This window comes from Nothobranchius furzeri, chromosome 7 (genome assembly GCF_043380555.1).
Source record: "Nothobranchius furzeri strain GRZ-AD chromosome 7, NfurGRZ-RIMD1, whole genome shotgun sequence".
In the NCBI taxonomy this organism is placed as follows: domain Eukaryota; kingdom Metazoa; phylum Chordata; class Actinopteri; order Cyprinodontiformes; family Nothobranchiidae; genus Nothobranchius; species Nothobranchius furzeri.
In genome coordinates this window covers 37,803,492-37,825,699 of record NC_091747.1, presented here as the reverse complement: position 1 = coordinate 37,825,699, position 22,208 = coordinate 37,803,492, and the positions used below count along the sequence as shown (strand labels likewise).

The following is a 22,208-nucleotide window of genomic DNA, read 5'->3' as shown; positions in this document are numbered from 1 at the left end:
TTAGAACACTTAGCTACAGGTACGTGCAGGTGTGTGTGTGTGTGTGTGTGTGGGGGGGGGGGGGGGGGGGGGACGACACCTGCCCCATTTGTCCAAAGTGCCCTTTTTTCGGTCCAAAACTGTCATACTTGGATACAGGTTAGGCACTAGGCCCATGTGGATGCAGCCTCCTCAAGCTGAACCCTTAGGCCCGCCCACAAGCTCATTGATTAGCTCTGCCGAGTCATGCCAACGTTTGATTGGCTGTGCCTGCTGTCGCTCTGAATCTGTCAACATGGAGACGACTGAAACCGGTGTTTTGCTTGTCGGCAGGAGTCTGCGCTCATCTAGATGTGAGTTTTTTATTCTGCCTGCATCACATCAGCTGGATGGATTTTAATATCAGAGCTTTTGTTTACATTAACATTTGAGTCCGTAGTTAGGGCGTGTTGAGCAGAGTCTGACACAGAAAAAAGGACACTACAGATTCTTCACGTGATAACTTCTGAATGGCTGATCGTATTAAAATAGATTCAACGGTTGCTAAAAGCACATAAAATGAGCTTTCCAAGGAGGTATTACATGTGTAATTCATGTTATTCTGAAAATTGCTATTAGAGGGAAACCAACTTTCAGCATCACAGGAAACGGAGCGAACCGCAACGGTAGAGCGGAGAAGGACACGGAGGAGATAATTGATCAAATGCATCAGCAGCTTTTATAAAGTTATGGAAACGTCACACAGAAAATCCACCTTAATCAGGTGTCCCAGAAGTTTCTGTAGATGCTGACATGAGGGACTGATTACTGTCAAACTTGTTTTTATTTGAACCCTCAACTATTAACTAAATGTAAGATTCAGCTTCATTCCAGCATTATTTATACTTACAATAAATATTTATTTAGCTGAAAATATAATTTTATATCTGTGCAGAATTGTATTAATTAACTTTTGTCATGAAATGTTTACATTTCATCTTTTATTATTACTTTTTATCATGCTTTTCAATAATTATAATGCTGGTAGAAATTTCCATACAGTTGTGATGTGTGAGTGTTATTTATTTTACTTCATGTCATTCTCTGAACCAGGGCATAGACCTGCCTGTGGTCACAGACAGGGCTGCAGTCATTAAACTGGTAAACATGAGGCAGGGTCCACTCTGTTTTCTGACTGTTTGTAATAAAGTTCAGAGTTTAAACTGTTCATTTGAAATAGTTTGACCACGTCCTTTTGAGGTTCCTATTTAGTAATAAATGTCAACATTTCAAATCTGTATAATTTTTTTTCATTTAAGCTGCATTTTTATAGACTTTGATAAACATAAATACTAAATACAAACCAGACACTGAAAGCTGAGGTTGTTCTGAAAAAAGGAGCAGAGTCACAAACATTTTGCACTTTTTGGTACTATTTCACAACCAGAAAATATAAATAGCAGTTCTATTTATGGTCATAAGAGGGTTTAACATGTGATAAATGTTCTGCCGCCCACGAAGAGATGATAAAAGTGAATGTGAGCAGAACTGCATATGTTTTATTAGTTTGTTGTGTTTTTTTTATTGTTGACTATTATGTTATTATTATAACACTATAAATAAATGATGAGGTAAATATTCAGGATCAACACCATGAAGCAAAGTTATGGCCATAGTATGTGCAGTATTCTGGATATGGTATGAAATGATAGTGTGTGTGTGCGTGCGTGCGTGCGTGCGTGTGTGTGTGTGTGTGTGTGTGTGTGTGCGTGCGTGCGTGTCTGTGTGTGTGTGTGTGTGTGTGTGGTTAGCAGAGCTCTCATGTTTAGTGTAAAGTTCAGAGGGAGATCATGGAATTGGATCAGGAATTTCCTACAGACAGGAAAGATCTCAGCTAACATAGCTGTAGATCACGCTGGATAACTTCCTGTGGTTGCATTTATTCGACTTATTTTATTTTATTCATATTTTACCACCTCTAACATGAGCTGTCTCTAGTCAATTTCGAATACAAATAAAGATAGAAGGACAATTTGGGACCAGCTCAGTGGCCTAGTGGTAGTGTCCTCCCTGGGACTGTGAGATCAAGTTTGATTCTCGGTCGGGTCATACCAAAGACTTTAAAAATGGGTCCCAATGCCTCCCTGCTTGACACTCAGCTTTAAGGGGTTGGATTGGGGGTAAAACCACCAAATAGTTCCCGAGCGCAGCCATTGCTGCATCTCACCACTCCCCTCCAATGAGATGACCAGTATGTGATGATGACTATGGGACTTTCTCAATTTCTTTTCTTCTTTTTAATGCATTGCATCACCAACTGGTATCAAAACATGACTCTGTAGTGGAAGATAATCAAAAATCAAACAATCTGGATTCAGATCAGGGGCAAAAATATGGTTGTAACATGAGTCAGCTTTAAAAACTAAAACTGTTGTTAATGAAATAATGTTACCTTAATTAATGACATTTTTTTCTAGTTTACATTATGTTGTTTGAATCCAAGGGTCTCCTTATCTGAATTTTTTAACTTGTTGGATCTAGGGTTGTCACGGTGTGAAAATTGAACCTCACGGTTATTGTGACCAAAATTATCACGGTTTTCGGTATTATTGCTGTATTTTTTTAAACGTGTTACATTTTCAGACAACTAAATAAACCCTGTATGTCAGGAAATATTGTCCTCAGTTTGTGTCTACATTTTGCCTAAAATGTGTTATTTTGTAATTATGTTGTTTATTTCTTTATATTTTCCCCTTTAGTCTTTAATTTACCAATATTTACCCATAACTTCTTATTTTTTGTCTGATGTCATCATTTTAAAAATATTAGATCAGATGATACTCAGTACTCAAGTAGCCTTCTAATCAGATACTTTTTTACCCTTACTTGAGTACTAAACCCTATATCAGGAAAATATTGTCCTCGGTTTGTGTCCTTCCAGTGAGCTTTGCAGATGTGGGAAAATGTCATCAGGCAGTAATCGTTGTTAAATTCATAATTATTCTCGGAGAGAGACCAACTCTTATCTGCCCCTGGGAGCCCCGTAATGCATAGCGTCATTTCAACATGGGGGTGTCCGTGACACGGTTTATATGCAGGTAGCAGCGCTGCGGCTGCTTTATATAGCGACTCGTTGCATTCTCCCTCAACCCAAATCCTCGGATCACGCATTTTAGCTAAAACGCTACCGTTAGCTTGCCTTGCGTTGACCGTAGAGTTGTGGGTGATGGTCACGCAGATGTGTCATGAGATTTGAAGCATTGCTGCCTTTCACAGACACTTTTTCTGCACGTGCTGCAAACAGGATAGCCGTCTTCTATCAACTGTCCCTCGGCATTCTTCAAATATCCAAAAGATGCCCATACTTCCCACTTTGTCTTCTTTGAGGGATAAAAAATGTCCTGAGCGCTGCCATCTTCTCCTTTGGCCATTATTTCAGCTTTAGCTTCAAGAAAGTTTTGGTTCTAAAGAACAAAGTGCGCATGTGCCGCCAGCAACTTCAGCAGATGATACGGTGGCTGGTAAGGGTCACCGCGCCTACACTGCAGCCACAGTAATCCACCGAGATAATATAGTTTTTTTTTAAAACAAGACGGTTATTATTATTGTCAACTGTTTTACCGGGGTTTACCACTACACCGGTTACCGTGATAACCCTAGTTGGATCGTGAATCTGTCTAAAAACTTTGCTCTATATGTGCCCCCTTTTTAACTTTCAACACCCACCCCTTCAAAGGTCTCTGCACGACCCTGCTTAGCTACACTGAGCTTGATACTCACACCAAACCTTCCATCAGGATTCTTGGCGTGACCTTTGACCCAGCTCTCACCCTCGATTCTCATGTCAGTTCTCTTGTTCACTCTTCCTTCTTCCATCTCAGGAACATTGCTAAGCTGAGTCCCATTCTGTCCCGCTCTGAACTTGAGACAGTTCTCCACACCTTCATCTCCATACGCTTAGACTACTGTAACTCTCTTTTCACGTGTCTGAGCAGAACCTCCCTGAACCGTCTACAGGTGGTTCAGAATGCCTGTGCTCGGCTTCTGACCAAGTCCTCCAAACACACCCACATCACCCCGCTTCTCCTCCAGCTTCATTGGCTGCCAGTCAACTTCAGGGTTCATTTCAAGATCCTGGTTCTGGTCAATAGGGCCTTACATGGACAAGCACCATCTTACATTGGTGATCTTCTTAGTCCCTACACCCCCAGCAGGTCCCTCAGGTCCAGTGATCAAAGCCTACTGGTTGTGCAGCACCAGGCTAAAGACCAAAGGTGACAGATCATTTGCTGCTGTGGCCCCCAGACTCTGGAACTCTCTCCCCCTGAGCCTGAGATCAGTGGACTCAGTGGTCTCCTTTAAAAAGCAGCTGAAGACTCACTTGTTCAAGCTGGCTTTTGTATGACCTTCTTCACCACTCTCTCTTTATTCTGCTCTTCCCACCTATTCCACCTTCCACAGGATCCACTGATTTCCCTCTTTCCTATTCACTCTCTCTCTTTTTTTACATTTTTAATCACAATAGTCTATTTTTTGCTCATTTTAAATATATTTTAAATCATTTTCTAAATAATTTGTCATATTTTTACATTTTTTGTTTTTGTGAAGCACCACGTGATTTTTGTCTTGAGAGGAACTATAGAAAAGATCTTTTCTTCTTCTTCTTCTTCTTAGATAATAATTTATGCATTTAAATTATTTGCTAAATATTTTAACATTTTTGAAGCTACATGTGGTAGCACAAGTCTGTAAAATGTTTCAAAGCCCTGTGCTTTTAAGCGTGTGATCTTTTTAAAAGCTTAACACATACTGTTCCACTTTTGTTTTTCATTACAGAGATGTCATGAAACACATTTGCTTAGAAGTTGCTCAGCCACATCAAAACATTTAAACAATCCAATTTGAAGCCATCTTGTGAACCCAGTCTGGTTGCGTGGATCCTGGATCTGCTTAAGGGGTGAGCAGGAAGCCCGAGTGATAAATCTGTGTCAGTATGACACAGGAACCCTCACCCAGAGGTTTTGATCATGAGCAGGAGACTCGCTGACTTTCACAGTCTTCAAAAGGGGTTAACCGTGCGCGGCGGCACGTTTTGCTAACCACAGCGACTCTTATCTGACGCGTCCTAAGCACTTCCAGAAGTTCTATCTGCTGGGTTGAGATTTAATCATAAACTGTTGAATGTCTTTGAGGTTAACTCTTTTACAGCAGGCCTTCAGGGCCAATGAGTTACAGCAGAAAGCGTTTCAGTCTAAAACCTCATTTATCAAGAAAGTATCAGAATGATTTCCATGGCTAGCTCATGTAGAAGGCGGAACGCAGCGGGACACCCAATGAGATTGCAGCATTCCAGCTCCTGTTACTATCTCTTTCCTTCTGCTGCTCTGACACAACGTGTGTCTAACCGGCGCCGCACAGATAAAGAGAAAAGAGGCCGCATGTACACATGCATTTGCTCACTTACCAACACGGAGATAAACGTCACCCTATCCCCTTCCTCCCCCTTTTAGATAAAGGCTAGCACAGATGAAAGCCCCCAAAAGAAAATTAAACAGGATGGTACATTTGTTGTTTATGATAGCTTCAGCATGGACAACACAGATCCACAAGGAGGGCTCAAGAGGAGCGTTAGCAGCAAATACATTAGTTCAGAGGGAACACAAACTCACCAAATGATTCATCACAATGGTGGCGGTGGTGCCTTTGAACTCTTTAATCTGAGGAAAATTGTGATCTTGCATCGGTTTGTGTTGCTGAGGAAACATTCGAGCAGTTGAGTAATGTGGAACAGTCAGAGCAAATCTCAGATTTGTCAGATGAAGAAGTCGTTTAAATCAGACGACTTTTATCTGTCTGGAGGAAGGTGTTGGAGTGTGATTAAATGCTTGATTCCCCGCATCAACTCACTGCAGGATGGGAAGACACTGCGTTTCAAAGTTTATTGGAAATGTCAGTTTTGAAAGAAAAACAATACAATGATTTACTGAAGGAAAATGTGAATTACACTCTGATATATGGGTAGTCCTGGCAGGAAAGTCCCTACATTCATTACTTTACAGATGAGTTATGACAGCTTTATTAAAAGCTCTTAATCTAAGATCTGAGTGGAAAAACAAAAAGTTTAACTATACATGGTCACAGGCTTCATGAATCACAACCACGCAGAGCCATTTCTCCCTTCTGCTTTATGAGCTCTAAGCTTTTACACTTTGAAAGGCAGTGTGTTACAGCTGAGCCAAGTTCTTATCTTATCACACTTGATTTGTGTGTGTGCATTTGCTGAAACCTAATTCAATTCAATTTAATTGAATTTTATTTATATAGCGCCAAATCACGACAAGAGTCGTCTCAAGGCACTTCACATAATAAACATTCCAATTCAGGTCAGTTCATTAAGCCAATCAGAAATAATGTTTCCTATATAAGGAACCCAGCAAATTGCATCAAGTTACTGACTAGTGTCAGTGACTATACAGCAATCCTCATACTAAGCAAGCATAAAGTGACAGTGGAGAGGAAAACTCCCTTTTAACAGGAAGAAACCTCCAGAGAATCCTGGCTCAGTATAAGCAGCCATCCACCATGACTCACTGGGGATCGAGAAGACAGAACAGGCGCACACACACACACACACACACACACACACACACACACACACACACACACACACACACACACACACACACACACACACACACACACACACACACACACAAAGACAAAGTAATGTGTCTATAGTTATATTGTGATTTCTTAGTAAATATTCTATTTGGTGAGAGATCAACTTTATTGTATTTATCCTAGTGGATCTGTAATTAAACGGATAAACTAGTAGTAGCACACGTCAAGGAAAGCAAAAAGTTATTATCAGGAGAGGGAGAATGATTAAATGGTTAGCAGCAGTGTGCTAGACGATGGCCCCCTCCATGAGGCCACCACAGCTCAGCAGAACATCATTGTAGCTTCTACTGGGGAGAAAAACACTTAGAGAGAAAATAAAGTTAACAGCTGAAATTGCAGAAAATAATACAGTTAAAGAGCAGATTGTAGAAGAAAGTAGTAGAGTGTGAAAAGTGGTCAGTATATCCTCCAGCAGTCTAAGCCTGTAGCAGCATAACTACAGAGATAACTCTGGATAATCTATCCTATTTAGATGGAGGCATGTTGGAGGCAGGGCAAGGGAGAGCCATCTTTAAAAAATGCAAATGACGACTTTAAAATGTTTTTTTTTTTTGTTGTTGTTGTTTTATTCAATTGTTGCTGTGTTTACCAAAAGATTATGGAGAAAAAAACTTTTTTAAATGGTGAGCAGCAGAAACATATGTATTTTTTATTTATTTATTCTGATTATTTATTTACTCGTTAATTGTATTGTTTTTATTAAATGTCTTGAATACATAAGATCAATTTATGGTTTGAGTGAACAGTGAACATTGTATTGTAGAATATTCTCTTACATTAACTTATTAATGCTGGTTGAAGTTTCAACATGGATGAGTGTTTCCAGTCAGAGAAACGAATACTGGAAGTATTTTATCCAACTTTAATCTTCTTTGGTTAACAAATCTGCATCCATTACAACCATACAGGGTTTATTAAGGTGATGATGGAGGTAGTGTTTGCCTTGTTTGTGTATTTGAGTGTGTATGTGGTCTGTAAACAGAAGAAATGGGAAAGCAGTTAGAATATACTGGCGTGAATCAACTTCAGAATTACAAACATGTATCAAAGAAACAATAAGTTGTTCCATATTCAATCGTCAATGTAACGTTTAAAGCAGAAAATATTACTCCTCACAGCAACTGATTTGCGGCTCTATTTATAGTAAACGGAAAACAACTGCGGAGTAACACAAGTTAGCATTAGTGTCATAGCGCTAACAGACACTTAAAATGAATCTAGATCGCTAGTAGTCAAACAGAATTAAATAAGTCACTGAATGTTTGTCTAATTAGGTCAATAAACAACACAACAAGTACTTGTCAGTACTTAAATTATAACAGTCACTTTCTAAAAGGAACACACAAATAATGAACAAAAACTAGATTGCTGTGTTGCATCTAAAATGGTAATGATGTGTCGGTCGCGAACGAACTGGCTCTAAGAGCCGGCTCTTTGAAGTGAACGACGGGAGCCGGCTCGTCGTTGGGAGCCGTCCCCTCCCATCTTGCTTTGGTGAAAGCTACAGGTGATTGGTCAACATGTGTAACTGAGTGTCAAGATTGTCCACACACAGAGCAGTAGGGGCGATGAAGAGGGAGGATCAGACTCAGACACACAGCGGAGCACATGCGGGTGGAGGGAGACAAGAGGGAATGAGGAGGAGGAAAAAAGGCGAGAGAGAGGGAGGAGAGTGCGACGAAGACGGTGAGAAAATGAGGGCCAGTAGTCGGAAAGTTGAGATTTCTTAAAGTGTTCAGTTATTAAATCCATAGAAATGATAAATAGTTGATATATTGCATATTTTTACATTAGTAAATCATTTTACATACAGTTTTGCATTATTTTGGTTATAAATGTGCTCTACGCAACAGAAAATCTGAGGAGCCACTTGGGAGCTGAAAGAGCCGGCTTTTTGGTGAGCTGAGCCAAAAGAACCGGCTCTCTAAAAAGAGCCGGAATTGCCATCACTATAATGGTCCGGGCGGAAACCGGAACTTAACAAGCACAGTTCTGTCTCTCTAACAAACATTAATATGATTTATTAACACTGGCTTTTCTTGTAGGGGGATGTTAAAGTTATTCTTTATCTGAGGCCAGCGGTGTTTATTTGTGCAGCTGGAAATTCCAAAGTCCAGTACATATTACTGTTGGATAGATTTAAAGTGAAACAGGAACTATGGTGTCCTGAAAAATCAAACATTCTCCTAGCAACAAGGCAACATCCTTCACCCATATGGATCATCACAATAGCTCAAAACTTGATGAGCAATACTTTGATGACGACAGTCAAGATTGCCATGACAACGGTGCAACCTGCATCCTCTAATGGAGCTGGTGAGCAGCAGCCCTTGAGTCAAAGGAACTGTTGACATTCAGTAATATACACTTACCTTTTAACCAGGCCTAAATAAAAACACCCCTGCTTCTCTCATGGCTGGACTCCAGCCTTTGATGGTTGCCTGGCAACCTTGTGATGATAATGAGACTGCAGAACATTGTTGTAGTTGGAAATTAGGGAAAAAAAGAATATAACCCTTACAAAACTGGGAAAAATACAATTTTAGGTATTTTGTGAGCTTTTCTGATAATTTTGAATAGATTGTTCACGTTTCCACCACCAGAAATTTGAAGCAAATAAATAAAATAGTTTTGTTTTGAATCATTTCCCTGAAGCTTTCCCCCTGTTGTTTGACGAGTACTTATCCTGGCTGTGGTTCTGCTGGAGGCTTCCTTCTCATTGTCCACCATCCTAATATGCTTGTGAAGATCCAATGTGACCTGCTAGATCCTTAGATAGAGAAACTTCTCTGACTGGCATTTCCTTTATGTTACATCTGATAATGCAATTGCTTTGAAATCACAGCAAATTGTTTTTGTCTCTTTTGTATGATTCTTGCAGGTGACTTGTTGTCTAATGGCACAAATTAGGTCAACTAACTTGAACAGAACTCTATTCTAACACAAAAATGGCTGACTACAGTTTTGTCTCATTGAATGCTCTACAAGAAGTTAATATCATTACTGACTGTAGAAATCTCACACTGGAGTGTGTCTCTCCATGCTGCCTCTGGAAGATTATTTTCCAAATGAAATTGAAACTTAACTTTCATCTGAACACTGAACAACAGTCCAGATCTCCTTAGTGAGAGGCATCTAACGACTCTGGTTCAGGAGAGTCTTCACATGAGGAATCAGACATTTGTCGTCCATGGTTAGGCTGTGCATAGAGGCTCTTGATCTTCTGACTTCAGCCTCAGTCTTCTGGTGATGCTGCCCCAAATTCTTGAAAGGATTTAGCTTCTCAAGGCTGCCTTTCTCCCTGTTGCTGGTGCAGCTTTTCCTGCCAAACTTCTTCCTTTCACTACTATGAATATGCTTGGTTGCATCTAGTTTCTCTGGCAATGGTGTTTTGTGGCTTTCCGTCCTTGTGGACAATGTCGACAACTGTCTTCTGGACAGTTGTCGAGTCAGCAGTCTTTCACACAATCACGCAGCCTACTGATGTAAACCGAGTCTTTAAAGGCTCAGGAAACCTTTACAGGTGTTTAGAGTAAATTGGTTGATTGAAGGTGATGTCATGAGTCTCTAATATTTAACTTTTTTCACGTTTTAATTTCTTGAGACAGTAAATTTGGGGTTTTCATAATCGGTTCGACATAATGATCAAAATAACAAAATGAATGTATAAAATATTAAACTGCGTATGATTGGTTGAAGGACTTTCACATTGTGAGTGGCAGAAATGTGTCACTTATTCATAATATTTTACCTTTGAGACGTACCTGAACTCAAGACCAGCTCATGAGTCCATCTAGCTAACTACAAAAAGATTGAGCCACAGAGAACCAGTTTTGCTGGTGCATCCCTGTTTTTGTCACGAACTCATCCCGCTGACTTCGTTTCCCAGCATTCTCGCCACCATTTCCCATCATTCCTGCCACCAACGTGGCGGCTGACGTCATCATCCCGACACTACTTAAGGAAGTGCCAGCGTTTCATTCATTACTCAGTCAGCGTTCTCACCAGACTTTGTATCGAGTCTCCAGGCTTACCAGCCCTCTAACCTTCATTCCAACCCTACAGGAGATAACCACGCTGGTTATTTCCATCACTCCGCATCTGGGCAACAGATCCTCTCAGTCACGCTTCAGATCTGCCATCGAACCTGACAGTTTTAGCCTGTGCCCTCATTGAATTTCAATCGTTTTTGCCTAAAAGTGTTTATTCTGGTGCTGTAGCGCTCTGTGGCTGAAACAATGTTTGATAGGCAAAGGTTTGACTAATTCTGCAACATTCCCTCAGCTACCTTTTGGCAACAAAATGGTAACACACACACACACACACACACACACACACACACACACACACACACACACACACACACACACACACACACACACACACATTCTCTTCTAGTATTTATTGTGAAGACATTGACTTCTGCTCATTTTAGTGACTGGATTGTGCCTAACCCTAACCATAACCATAACCCAGGGATGTTCAAGTTCGGGCCCTGAGGGCCAGTTTCCGGTACGTTTTAGTGATTGCTCTGGTCCAACACACCAGATTGAGTGGTTGAGTCACCTGTGCAGTAGCTCATCAGGCTCTACAGAAGCCTGTTAATCACCTGCTGATTGAAATCAGATGTGCTGAAGAAGAAGAAGAAGAAGAAGAAGAAGAAGAAGAAAGTATCATTTCTATACTTCTGCAGCAGGGTTAAAACTAAAACATGCAGGATTCCGGCCCCCGAGGCCTGGAATTGAATGGCCCTGCCACAACCAGTATATTCCTAACCCTAACTTCATTCACACCATGCCTCTAAAACTAACGAGTAGAGCTCTGTAGCATTGTACCAAAGTGAAGACCAGCAAAATGTCCTCACTTTGCTATTAATATCCTCAGTTTGCAGGTAAAAAGCTTGCCGTGTCGTCACTTTCATGTATAGACTAGTACACACACACACACAAACATGGTAAATAAGTAATGATTACATTAAAATGTGATTGCTAAGAGTGCCTGATTAAGCTTCAGTGTTTTTTCAGTTGCATTCATCACACCAAATTTAACTCCCTCAAAACACACAGACATCTATATAATAAAGTGTGTGGTCGAGTCACAATTCTTTATTATTTCCCCCCCCAAAAAAATTATATGAGCAGGACTCTGATTGTGGGTGTAACAGCAATCAGCTAAGAGTCCCGGGAGTGTTCTTCCTCTCCAAATCAGCTAGCCAATCTCTTGTCATCTCTTTGTCTGACAAACATCTTCAGAAAGCACACTCAGTAATCAGCCTACAGAGTCTGATGTCTTAAACAGGCAGTTTACTCTTTGTTGTCCCACTGCTGTACGTCAGCTGAGGCATTTTGGTGTTGCATATCGATCATCGGTGACAGTCAAGAACACTTGATTGAGCGTGATGATTCATGATATTATGCTCAGACTTCCCATGAATAAACATCAGCAGTAAACACAGAGGGGGCGTTCTTCCCTCTCTGTGCTGTTTTATTATTTTGCTTCTCTTCTGTTAAGATGCATAATCTCTCATCACAATTGCAGGCTGAGAGCTGAGTATTGTACCAACAGGATGATAACAAGTAACAAAGGCCTAATTACTACCTGCTGGATATGATGAGGAATAATTAGCCTGATAGTGGAGAGTCACTGACAATAGTTTGAATTGAGCTGACTCGTGCCCATTAGTGGAATAAAATACATATACTGTGTATAATCTTTTCTCATGAGTAATGGGTTTGATGAAAGCTAATTCAGAGATTGAAGATTCAAAGCTTTTATTGTTTTTTATGGAGTAAGGAAACACATTTCCTTGTACAATGAAATTCTTACTTCACTGCTCACATTATTCTCCAAAAATGGTAAATGGCCTGTATTTGATATAGCGCCTTCTAGAGTTCTTGAAACCCCCCAAGGCGCTTTACAACACAATCAGTCATTCACCCATTCACACACACATTCACACACTGGTGGGGATGAGCTACGATGATAGCCACAGCTGCCCTGGGGCGCACTGACAGAGGCGAGGCTGCCGAGCACTGGCGCCACCGGTCCCTCCGACCACCACCAGCAGGCAACGTGGGTTAAGTGCCTTGCCCAAGGACACAACGACAGCGACAGACTGAGCGGGGCTCGAACCTGCAACCTTCCGATTACGGGGCGAGCACTTAACTCCTGTGCCACCGTCGCCCCACCGAAAGTATAACATTTAGTCAGAAAGGGGATGAAAAATAAAGCAAACATTTTATTTTATGTAATTATGTTTAAAAGCTGTCGTAACACATAAAACACAAACTTATGAAACGCATGTAAAATATGTAGTTTATTTCTTCAGTCCTGTGCTGCTGAACAGTGAGTACTACAAGCTCCTACCACCACAGCCATGAGCTTGTGTGAATTAACCAATAAAGCATAAATCAGAATAAGCTGGGGGATGTTATGCAAACAAAGAAAAGCTGCTGAAGTCCAATGTCACATGCTGCGTGTCAGAGGAGGAATGTTAGTCGTAGTTAACAAAGCGCTGCGTTTATCTTGGAGGCTGGAAATAGGATCTGAAATTACATCAGACTCAGCTCTATTGTGGACAGTTACAAGTCAGAAACCCAGCAGCATGTGCTGACTGGGGTCAAATGTTAGCACATGTTAGCATTGTGGTTGTTGACTGTTCTACATGTGTAAAAGAAACAATAAGATACAAATCAAAATAATATCTGTATCCATGTGAGCATTACAAATTTTCACATGCAGGTTAGCCACGTTGGATTCTGAGCTTGGAGCTGGTCTGGAACCTCAGACTTTGTGAGTTCTCATTCCATCTTTGGAAAAGAGGGATTCCAGTTGATTTGCCTGACTTGTGCAAATGAAATGCATCGTTATCCTCAGTGGCTGATGGGAAGTTCAGCTGGGAGTTTACGCGTGCCCGTCCAGCCCTTCACGCTGAATCAACAAACAGCTACATGCACCTTCTCAGTTTTCAGCAGCGTGTTTAGACCTTCACCTTTGGGGTCAAAGTGTAGCACTCAACTGTCCAGCTTTCTGCTTCATAGATTCCCACTTTTTCGAGACGACCAGAAACTTCTGTGGACCATTACTCCTGAACAAAGGAAGCAAACAAAAGAAAACGATGGGATGAGTGGAGGCAGGTGGATTTGGATGACTGTGTGTGTGTGTGTGTGTGTGTTTGTGTGTGTGTGCGTGTGTGTGTGTGTGTGTGTGTGTGTGTGTGTGTGTGTGTGTGCGTGTGTGTGTGTGTGTGTGTGTGTGTGTGTGTGTATCCATGCATGTAAAGTCACTGTTGGTGATTCCAGGATTGTGGTGTAGCTGTGCAGTCAATCTCCTAGCACAGGCTCTCCACTCAAATCCTGTCAAACTTGCACAAGGAGTGCTATTTGACAGAAGCTGTGCGGTTATGTGTGTGTGTGGGGGGGGCATGCACTGGGCTTTTAAAGTCTCTTTTTCCACTTTTGTTATTACATGCTAAAATGTTCGCCTCTGTTCCTCTATGGAAACAGTGGTTATTTCACTAGAATTATCCAACATAAGTTATTTTAACTTATAACTTGCACATCACCGCAAGAAAAATAAGCTGTATCGCTAAATTATGAAGAAATGGTAGCGCTCGTGGATGAAATATGTTAATAAGCTGCCAAGGCACGAGCACAACTTCTGGTTAATGGCACAACACTGTAATTTGGCCCTCCAGAGGGGAGAGAGATGAGCATCTTCATCACCGCAAGCTCCTCTGTCTGAGAGGAGGATTCAAGCAGACAGGCAGCATTAAACCACACACGAGAAACACAGAAATGCTTCCCGTCCCCACCGCCCATGCACATTATCCCTTCAGCCAGTGGAGAGGCAATCAGTAAAGAGGGGATAATGTCATTGAAATGCCTTGATATAGACCAGATGAAAGTAAGAAAAAAATGGGGGAATAGTCATGAAAAAGCAAAATGTTAGTCATGGAGCATCAGAGGAGAGACTGATGCAGAGTGTTAGCCAGAGCAGCAGGGGGTTGGTGTGAAAGTGGCACATCAACTTATTGCAGGGCGTCCGACTGCAATATCACATTCCTCTCAGTGTTGCATGTTGCATTACTTTGACAAACCGTCTGCTCTTCAGATCTCATCATCCGTTTGGAATCTATCAGCCGCCATCACACACACATTCACAGTCCTGGCTCATCTCTGAACCAAAAGCCTTTTTTTTATTATTTTTTTACAGCAGTACTGGTGCATCAGACGTTTAAACAGGAAGGTACTGGACCTCCTGGTGCTGCAGTGGTCCAGGTTAATGTGGTGTTTGATGATGAGGCGAATCCAACAGACAAGAAAAACAAGGTCACAATGACAGTTCTGGGTTTAATGCAGGTAGAGGGAGCATGATCGCTTCCAGTCAAGTGTCGTTGACACAAAGCATGTTTTTTTTTATACAAGATGCAAAAAACAAAGTGGCCTCATTAAAGTGTGACTTGCATAAAGAAATCAGACGGAGGAAAGATCTTCTAGAATCCTGGTTAGAACACAAAACTTTAAAATGCAGCAGATTTGCATATATAAATATTGTAGAGTGTGCTCGAAGTGCCAAATAAAGTTGTTTTCGTAAATCGTTTTACAGATTTATAAGGTCTTAGTTACATTCTTTACAGATCACAACATGACTGAAATGATTTATTCCACCCGGCTAACACACAATTTCTCACCAACCAAAGTCACAATTGTGCCAACATCCTTCTCACATTTAGTTCACAGTCATGTCTTTTCTAGACTTCATTCAAGTGGAGGTATACCAGTTACGTTTGAGCATGCAAGCAAGAGCAACTCCCTTTTGAACCGTTAGCACGTTGCTGGTCATTTTGTGACAGGAAGGGTTACTATCTGTTTATCTGAGGCAAGTGATCATCCTGTCTTCCTCCTCTAGATTAAAGAGGCGTACACGGATGATTACAACAGCCCTGTGGATGCTCTTTGTTTCCATGCCTGATTGATAAGGGATGTCACTCGTGTGTGTGTGTGTGTGTGTGTGTGTGTGTGTGTGTGTGTGTGTGTGTGTGTGTGTGTGTGTGTGTGTGTGTGTGTGTGTGTGTGTGTGTGTGTGTGTGTGTGTGTGTGTGTGTGTGATAGAGATCCAGAGTAGAATCCAAGACAATGGATTAGCATGATGCGGCAAATGTAGCCTCTAGTTGCACATAATTATGCTGCAAATGTGTTTTATGTAGTGAAGAGTTGGCATAATGGGCAAAATTACCCTTCTACAATGCTCAGAGGATAAAACACACACACACACACACACACACACACACACACACACACACACACACACACACACACACACACACACACACAATAAGACCATTAATTAGATGGCTGGGTTGAAAAATCCAGTGCTGACAAAACATCATAATAACAGAGAACTTTTCATGTTACGTTGCATTTTAGTCTTTTTGTTTTATTCAAAGAACAGTCTGCATCATTTTACCTGGTGATATTTTATATCTGTGCTTCTGCAAAGCATAAAGTTAGGAAGCATGAAGGCATGGCTAATCAAAAGACGTAGTGGAGCCCTAGAGTAGGATCTTGTTGGTAGGTCCAATCAGGGTGTCTAATTGTGTCCTGAGGGCTGTGAGGGGCTCCTATCCCTTCGCCTTCCCTCACAAACACAGATGCTTTTTATTTTTTAGCTGTTTCACAGAAGAGTTTGATGAGTTCCAGCCTGTTTATCACTTTCAGCTTTAATCTTAACTCGTCACACAAAAGCATGTTTGATCGGTGAGAGCAGGTAACAGATAAACTGGTGGACACTTCACGTCCGGGCCTGTGATGACACTGGGCTTGTAAACACTGATAATCTGTGACTCACATGAGCCCAAGTCCTGAGACCTCTGTTGTCTGGGAAGGTTATCTCCAGGAGTTCGGACCCTGCAGGCATGTGAACGGGATGCTCAGCTTGTATGACCTTGTTAACCTTTTGTGTATGCACAAAGCTCAAAGCTGTAACTGGTTAAAGGTTAACACTCGGCATAATAAAAGGATTTTTGTAGGGGTTGACCTTTGCTTACATGGACCTTATGTACATGTTTGTATGTTCTCTGCATTGATGATATATGTTGTGTGGGTGGAATAAAACACGTTCCTAGCGATGCCTCAATGCTTTATCTCCTAACTACTGATTGTAATCAAGTAGATTTATCTGAGACACAAACAACGGGGATACACAGGCTCATGTTTGCGCTCACTACAATGTGTGTTTACACGTGAGATGTTAAAGATGCAATCGTCATTTTATGCTATGATTTAATGTAGGAATAATTCACAAGACATCTGGTGTAGATTGGCAGAACTCAAAAGGAGAAATAGGTCAACACCACCATTCATCACTTATCCAGGGATCTTCAACCAAGTGAGCCAATGAGAAGAGCTTCCTGAACAGCCTCAGTCCAAGTAAATACAGATATTTTTTTAATTTCACCTATCTCCTGCATTGGCTTCTTAAAAGAGAAGATTAAATTTTAGGATTAGAAACGCCTGACAGATCTACGTCACACTGTCACTTAACATTCATGAACTCGCCCATACTGGCTAACGATGCGGAAAGCTGCTGTTGGTTTAGCATCAAGAATCAGCAGAGGTCATCTTGGCTAGTAGAAGCTAATCGTTAGCAATAGCAACTGCACCACACAGCAGAAGCTCCTCCAGGCATGTGATATTTGTGGAGATAAAATATCAATGATGCAGAGCAAACAAAGTCAGTGATAGAGTCACGCTGCTGTTAACCAATCAGAGACAAGATTATCAGGAAACAAGACTCAAAATCTCACCGTGCTAAGCTTTCCTCTAATGTGGCAGACTTGTCCATGCTGATGCAGAAGTTTTTTTTGCCCCGAGTATGGCTTGCAATTCATTCCTACCAGAGACCACTGCAAATGTATTGATTAAACATGTTTCCCACACCTTTACATTTTTGATTAAATAACTGGGTTTGTCTCAAGAAAAAATGTTGTTTGAAAAAATGTTTGTAATAGAAGAGGAAATCAGATTCATTAGCATTTTCACCCAGCAGTGAGACAGTACCTATGATGACTTTGTCCCATGTTGCTTGACTACTGATGTTTTCATTTTTTGACAACATTTGAATATTTGCTAGATCCTCAAAAGCCTTCATAACACTCCATTCTGAGCTCAGAGTAAAATCGAACACTCCAGCTACTTGATTTCTCACACTCCTAATAAAACCTCTCACACAAGGCTTTTTATTACCGCTCAGGGAGACAAGCTTTATTTGGAAGCTGTTTGCAGTAGCAAATCATTATTGCTCCACGGCATTTCAAGTGAATAGCATACCTACTTACTGTGTCATTCACTGGGCTCCAGTCGGGACCCCAAAAGGAAAATAGACGGGGGGAAAAAAACTGAAAATGTGATTTTCATAAAAGTAGTTTAAGATATGATTCTACTTGAGAAAGATAAGAAAGCTCCAACAATAGTGTTTGAGAAACAATATTGCTAAACGGCTAGCTGCACTCAGAATTTTCTCACAGAAAAAGATTTTGAAAAGGTTCTCAAACAAGAACTTTCTTGGCTTCATGTTTATTTATGAAACAGTATGATAAAACACATACAGTCTGGATGAATCAACCTGGAACGCTTCTTCAGTTTATTTACATGTGAATTCAAAAGCAACCATTTTAAGGGCTTTTAAAATATGTCAGTTCCTTGGTAGGTAGCCAGAGCGGTGCTCTTTGCAAAAAAGTCCCTGCAAAAAAGCTTCATATTCTATCAGCATCAATGTCATTTGTTGGTTTTCATACAAAATAAAGGCAACGTGAATAAAAAGGCAAACAGGGGAGGTAACGTAGGCTAGGTTCCTGTGCAGAATCCTGGTGTGGAATATCCTTCTTCCACCTCCAGAATATTGCTAAGATTAGAAGCTTCCTTTCCAGGAGTGATGCTGACAACCTAGTTCATGTATTTATTACCTCAAGACTGGAATGATTACTATCAGGAAGTCCACAGAATGTAGTTAAGTATTCAGCTAAATTAAAAAGAATTAAAATGAGAGATCACGTTGCTCCTGTTTTAGCTTCCTTACATTGGCTGTCTGTTAAATTCAGAATAGATTTTAAGAACCTACTTACACATAAAGCTCTTAATGTTTAAGTTCCATCAAACATAACTCTCAGACTGCAGGTTTACTGGTGGTTCCTAGAATATTTAAAAATAGGATGGGAGGCAGATCTTTTAGCTATCAGGCTCCTCTCCTGTTAAACCAGCTCCCAGCTATTTAGTCCATGAGGCAGACACCTTGTCTACTTTTAGGACTGGGCTTAACATGTTTATATTTGATGGGGCTTGTGGTTAAATTCTGATGTTAGCCCAGGTTTGGATGAGTAGAGGAGTAGAGGGAGGCGGAGTGTTCAGCAGGGTGTAAAGACAGTTCTCCCTTGCCCTGCCTCCCACATACCTCCTTCCAAAGGGCTAGGTTATCCTGCGTTATCTTTGTATTTATATTGCTATGGGGGTAGACTGCTGGAGGACATACTGACCACTTTCCACATTTCTTCTACAACTGCTCTGCAACTGCAAGCTGTGAATTTTGTGTTATTGGTGTTTTTGTTCTAGGAAGAAGCTACACTGGTGTTCTGCTGAGCTGTGACAGCCTCCTGGTGGGGGGCATCGTCCAACACACTGCTGCCCACCTCTTGGCAGCAGTGTCCCAGTGTGTGTGTGTGTGATGTGTGTGTGTGTGTGTGTGTGTGTGTGTGTGTGTGTGTGTGTGTGTGTGTGTGTGTTGGTGTGTGCGTGTGTATGTGTGTGTGTGTGTGTGTGTGTGTGTGTGTGTGTGTGCGTGTGTCTGCTCCCCAGTGAGTCGTGGTGGATGGCTACTTATACTGAGCCAGGAACCTCTGGAGGTTTCTTCCTGTTAAAAAGGAGTTTTCCTCTCCACTGTCGCTAAATGCTTGCTGTAAAGACAGTGACACTAGTCAGTGACTTGATGCAATTTGCTGGGTTCCTTATATATTACACTTTTTACTGATTGGCTTAATGAACTGACCTGTATTGGAATGTTTACTGTGTGAAGTTCCTAGACACGACTCTTGTTGTGATTTGGGGCTGTATAAATAAAATGAATCGAATTAGTGGTAGCACAATGCAGGACAGGGTTGTGAGGCAATGCAGTGCTTTGTCATGTTTAACCCTGAGGGAAGGAGAAACAGAGCTGATCCAACAGGATGTTCACCAGAGATCTAGATGGTTTGATATGTAGACTAGTGCATATGTACAGGTAGGAGGCCTGGAGCAGGTAAGGTAGGCATAAAGCGACAATGTTCCACATGTAACAGACCCTCTTTGCCTTTCTGGATACAAAGAATGACCAAACAAAAACAAATACATTTCCAAATCACCCTGCAGAACCTTCAAGTGGCAACAGTTAAATTAATTTGAGAGTTGCAGATAATGTCTATGCTCCTCACTGAGCTAAATATACAGTGACATAAATGACAACAATGAGCTCATTGTCTTGCAGTTTAAGTGTAAGTGTTTTTTTTTAATTCTTATCAAAGACAAACATCACTATGTGCATAAATAAAGTAAATAGCTGAACCTGCAGCAGCAAAGTAAGAAAAATGTGAATCAACAGGAATCAAATTCAGGATAATAGTATCGAAGTAGCATTTTATTCTTATTTAATTAGGAAAATGTCCCAATGAATAACATGAAGGGGGCGGGGCTTACAAACTGTACAGCAGCCTATCACAAGGGGGCGTTTAAACATGGACTTTTGCATTACATTCCTACACATACCGGTAATGTACATGTAGCTAAGAGAAGCTTCAATAAGTGACACAACGGCCAAATCAGCTGTTCTACCTCTACATTTTCTTAAGTCCAGAAATCAGGTGGAGACGGAGTAGGGCCACTGCTCCTTCGTTGAGGAACCTGTGTTGAGAAGAGCCAGCTGAGGGTTGGCTAGTGTTGGGGTTATTAGGAGCGAACAATACGTAAGCTTTAACTTACTTTTGGATTCTTCAATAAATTCTGTAAATATGGGAATATTTACTGATTTATTAATTAATTAAGATATTCTTAGATATACGGGGCACCATTCCCCTTTAACCGGGGAAAAATTGAACCCAAAACTCTTATCAGTCTTTCTTGAAGTTCGTAGAATCCTCGGAGCAGAGACTTCTCTTCGACACAACAAAGCTACTGGAGACGAAAATCTGAATTTTATAACGTTTAATTAACAATTTGTCAAATGAATAAACAGTGGCATAAATGAATAATAACCATGTGATATAATAAAAGGATGTATATTCAAAATAATGTTCAAGGTGTTTTGTGTGTATGTATGTGTGTGTGTGTTTCTAAAATGGAGTCTGTATGCAAGATGGCTGACCCCTTTGTCTGGCTAAAGTGTGGGGGCAACTTGCACTTTAACTTCCAAGGCACTTAGAATCAGTAGTAACTTAACCTTAAATCACTCAAAACATTTCAAAGGATCATGAAACAACACAAAAGATTAATCACGAATAATATCTTTTAGTTTAACCACGTGGCCAAGCAGAAAACATTTAAAGATACCAAACAATGATCAATAAGCAGTTTATTCTTTCAAAATGACCCGACGGACGTGTTTGGGAACGAAAGAGGAAAACACGAAGCTACTTTTTAAGCAATAGCGCGGTTTTATTGCTTATTCTGGACTATAGAGGAAACGGGAGAACAAAAGGAGAGAGAGAGAAATGAGTTTTCTGATCACCAGAACAGCAAGGCGTCCCTCACTGTTTTGATTTGACGGTTCTCCGTGTTTCTCCGCAGTTTGGCGTCGTCCGTCGGTTTGATGCTTTCTCCATTGTTTTGGCCCCACGAGTGTTTCTCCAACGGGCTGGACACAAAGAGAACGAAGTTTCTTTTGGGCTGAGTTTGACAACTTACAGCGTCTCTGAGAGCTGGATGGAGCTCCGCTCGTTCCCAGTCAGGTCCTGATGGAGTTCGAGTGGTTTCCAGCGGTTGCGTGGCTCAATCTTGGGCACTTAGAGCTTCCGCGTGCTCAAGGGAGTCGGAGCGTTCGACAAGCGTGTCCTTACCGCCAGGTATCCTGGGCAAAAGAACGAGGTTTCTTTGTCTTTGCTGAAGATTTATGGTCTTAGTTCGCGGGAAAAGCTCCACGGCCTCCCGCACATGCGCAGAACGTGTTTCTGGTATTAGGCGGTGACATCATCCCAATGCTTCCGTGTGCAAAGCATCATGGGAAATGAAGTTTCTTGGCGCTGATGTGGTTATTTGCTTTTCAGAGCAATTTAAGCAGTCATTTTGGAGAAAATCACTGCATAGTAATTTCCTCATGAGGTCAGACCCTCAACATTCCCCCTTTTGGTTTCGGGGATCGCGCCCAAAGCTCGATCGTCGGAAGCACAGATGGGTTTGTTCCTCATGAACGTAGGTCGACTTGATTGTCGGAAGCACAGGTGGGTTTGTCCCTTAGGACGTTGGTCTCCTTGGACGCCTTTGTCTTTGGTCTTTGTCTTGGATCCTGGCGCCTTTGGTCTTTGTCTTTGTCTTGGATCCTGGTCAGGC

At 41.3% G+C, this 22,208-nt stretch overlaps 1 long non-coding RNA gene across 2 annotated transcripts in view; it reads left to right on the top strand.

The window, feature by feature from the left end:
* Window positions 1-254: 254 nt before the first annotated feature.
* LOC139070574 (uncharacterized) overlaps window positions 255-22,208 on the top strand; it is a 46,518-nt gene continuing 24,564 nt past the window's right edge. For both annotated transcript variants that reach the window (XR_011521067.1, XR_011521066.1), the window contains exon 1: window positions 255-332. This is a non-coding gene — a long non-coding RNA (uncharacterized lncRNA). The remainder of the gene's footprint in view (window positions 333-22,208) is intronic.